This window comes from Adiantum capillus-veneris, chromosome 6 (genome assembly GCF_014529385.1).
Source record: "Adiantum capillus-veneris isolate H3 chromosome 6, ASM1452938v2, whole genome shotgun sequence".
Taxonomy (NCBI): Eukaryota; Viridiplantae; Streptophyta; class Polypodiopsida; order Polypodiales; family Pteridaceae; genus Adiantum; species Adiantum capillus-veneris.
Genome location: NC_140936.1, coordinates 51,211,942 through 51,214,442, shown reverse-complemented (window position 1 = coordinate 51,214,442; position 2,501 = coordinate 51,211,942). Strand labels below are relative to the sequence as shown.

Genomic DNA, 2,501 nt, shown 5'->3' with positions numbered 1-2,501 from the left:
ATAGCATCCATCCGAACTCCAACGAGATATATGTGGTCACTCAAAGGTGCTTTCACAAAAACCAAAAAGGGTGGCTCCACTCAATTGTATGGATTGAAATCCCATGATTGGCATAAAATTCTTCAGGTAAGAGTAGAACAGTTTGTGGTGTCTATGTGTCCCCCATGTGTCCTTATATATAAGTTTACATTCACTAAGATGTTTTATTGTTTGTAGTTTGTACTTCCCATAACTATTAGTGGTTATGGAGACACTAAGGTGAAGGCTGCAATATTCAAAGTGGGTGAGATTGTGAGATAATGGTTTTTTTTTCAAGTACTATATCATGTTATGCCATGTATAATGTAATTTTTTTTCATGTACTATATTATTTGTGCCTTGTAGATTTGTGAGCTCCAAGGAGATAGAAGTGGAAGCCATACCAATAGCCCATCAGCTAGCAGTAGAGGCAGTGTGTGCTATTGAGGATGCATTCCCACGTACAATCCTTGTTAGCCAAGTGCACCTATTGCTTCACCTTGTTGAGGAGATTGCCATTTGTTGGGTGGTTCACTCTAGATGGATGTTCTTCTTGGAGAGATTCTTGAAGACTTTAGTTAGATTGAGGTCACAACTGGAGGTATGCAAAATCAATACAATATAGATAGCATTTATACGCTATGGAGTTACTAATAAAAAAATGTGGTTTTCATGTTTTCAGGCGAGCATGGCAGAAGGTTGGGTGGTGCAAGAGGCATTTGTGTATGTCTCACAGTATCTCATCACAGTGGATCCATCATTGTCTCTTCTGTGGAGTGAGGAAGAGGATCCTAGGAAGCACTCAACCATTCCCAGTGGAAAAGGCTCACTCTTGGTCATGGATAGAGAGTTTCATGCCATAGTCAACAACTACTGTTTACTCAATGCCACTATCATGACCAAATGGGTCAATATGTACTTGGAAGCCCGCGCAGCTAGAGAAAGGGATAGATATGCATGGAAGAGGTCGTATGGAGGTAGACGTGCACCTCATTTTCCTAAAGAGCTTGCAAAATATCCTGATTTGATTCAAGTAGAGTGGATCCATAATGCTTTGACCAATGCCAAAGCACAAGGAGAACAAATAAGCCCTAAATAATGGGAGTATGCGCGAGGATGTTTGCGCAAGGTGAGTGTGTATATGTTATGTATGCATGTATGCAAATCACTTTATGAAATGCAATGTAACCTCTTATGCATTGTGATTGTAGGGTCTCACTTTCAACTCCATTTGGTATGAAGGCTGACATTTTTGCACCCGCAAGATAGATGAGCGTTGGACCACTAACGATTGTGGCGTGATGGGAAAATTTGACACAACAACAGATGAGGTCAGATATTGTGGTACTATAGAGATAATAATCAAAGTGGATTTCAGATCTTTTCACAAATTCCTCTTTGAGTGCCGATGGTTTGCGGGTGAGGTCAAAAGACATGAAAATGGGCTCATTATGGTGGATTCCACCCAATTCCATCGGGGAAAAACTGACAACTTGGTGTATCCTAGTAGTTGCGAGCAGGTAATTTAGGCTATGTGCAATCAACTTAAATTAAAAATTTAATATATGTATATCACCTTATTGTTTGTGTGTGACGTACAGGTTTCTATGTGCCATAAATATATCAAAGAAGAATTTGGTATGTCATATTAGTCACGCCACGGGGTAGATCTATCTTTGCAGAGACGGACATTGAGCCAGTAATTGATCCCATCATACCATCACCACAAGATGCAAAGGAAGATGTAGTTGAAGTTGAAGAAGGTCAGCCAACCCTTGCAAGTAGTCATCTTGAGGAGGAGGAAGAGGGAGAAAGTTATGATGATTCTATAGGAGGTGATGGAGAGGAGGAAGAACCTCTAAAGTTGTTTATTGATTTGAATACTATGGGTCTAAATATGGACCCTAGTGCTTGTAGAGATCTTATACAATACGATAATTAATAAAACTCTGCATTCTTTTTTTTGGTGTAGTATATTATTAATTCACAAATGTTTTGTTATGTGCTAATTATGAATAGTATTTGTAATGGTTTTGTTGTGAGTATTATGATTTATGTAGAGAATTTTTAGAGTGAAAGAGAGATTAAGTGAAGTGAGCATTCTGGAGAGTGTAGGAGTTGTAGTTTGTAAATACTTTTTGAGTTGTATTTAATTTAAATGGTAACCCGCAGGAGAGGAGCGGGAAAGGGAGACTATGGCCTTGGTAGTAATGGGCACGATAATAAGCGCGGTAATAAACGCGGTAATATGCCGCATGAACAACAAAGCTATTTCTCTATCCTCATTTTGAATTTCTCTCTCTTGTCTTGCGGTAAACACCACGATCTCTCATAGTGGTCATTTGAGTGTAGCTTCAGTTAGATGTGAGTTGTCTGTTGTTTTCCAAGAGATTGGCAACCTCTTGTAGCCTCTATGCACTAGTCGAGTCAGCTTCGTCCCATGGATTGACAATTATGTTTGTGATTCCCGTTATGTCTGCAAT

General features: G+C 39.3%; 1 pseudogene; it reads left to right on the top strand.

Moving 5' to 3' along the window:
* Window positions 1-562: 562 nt before the first annotated feature.
* LOC147455496 (uncharacterized) lies at window positions 563-1,960 on the top strand (annotated as a pseudogene).
* The last annotated feature ends 541 nt before the right edge of the window (window positions 1,961-2,501 follow it).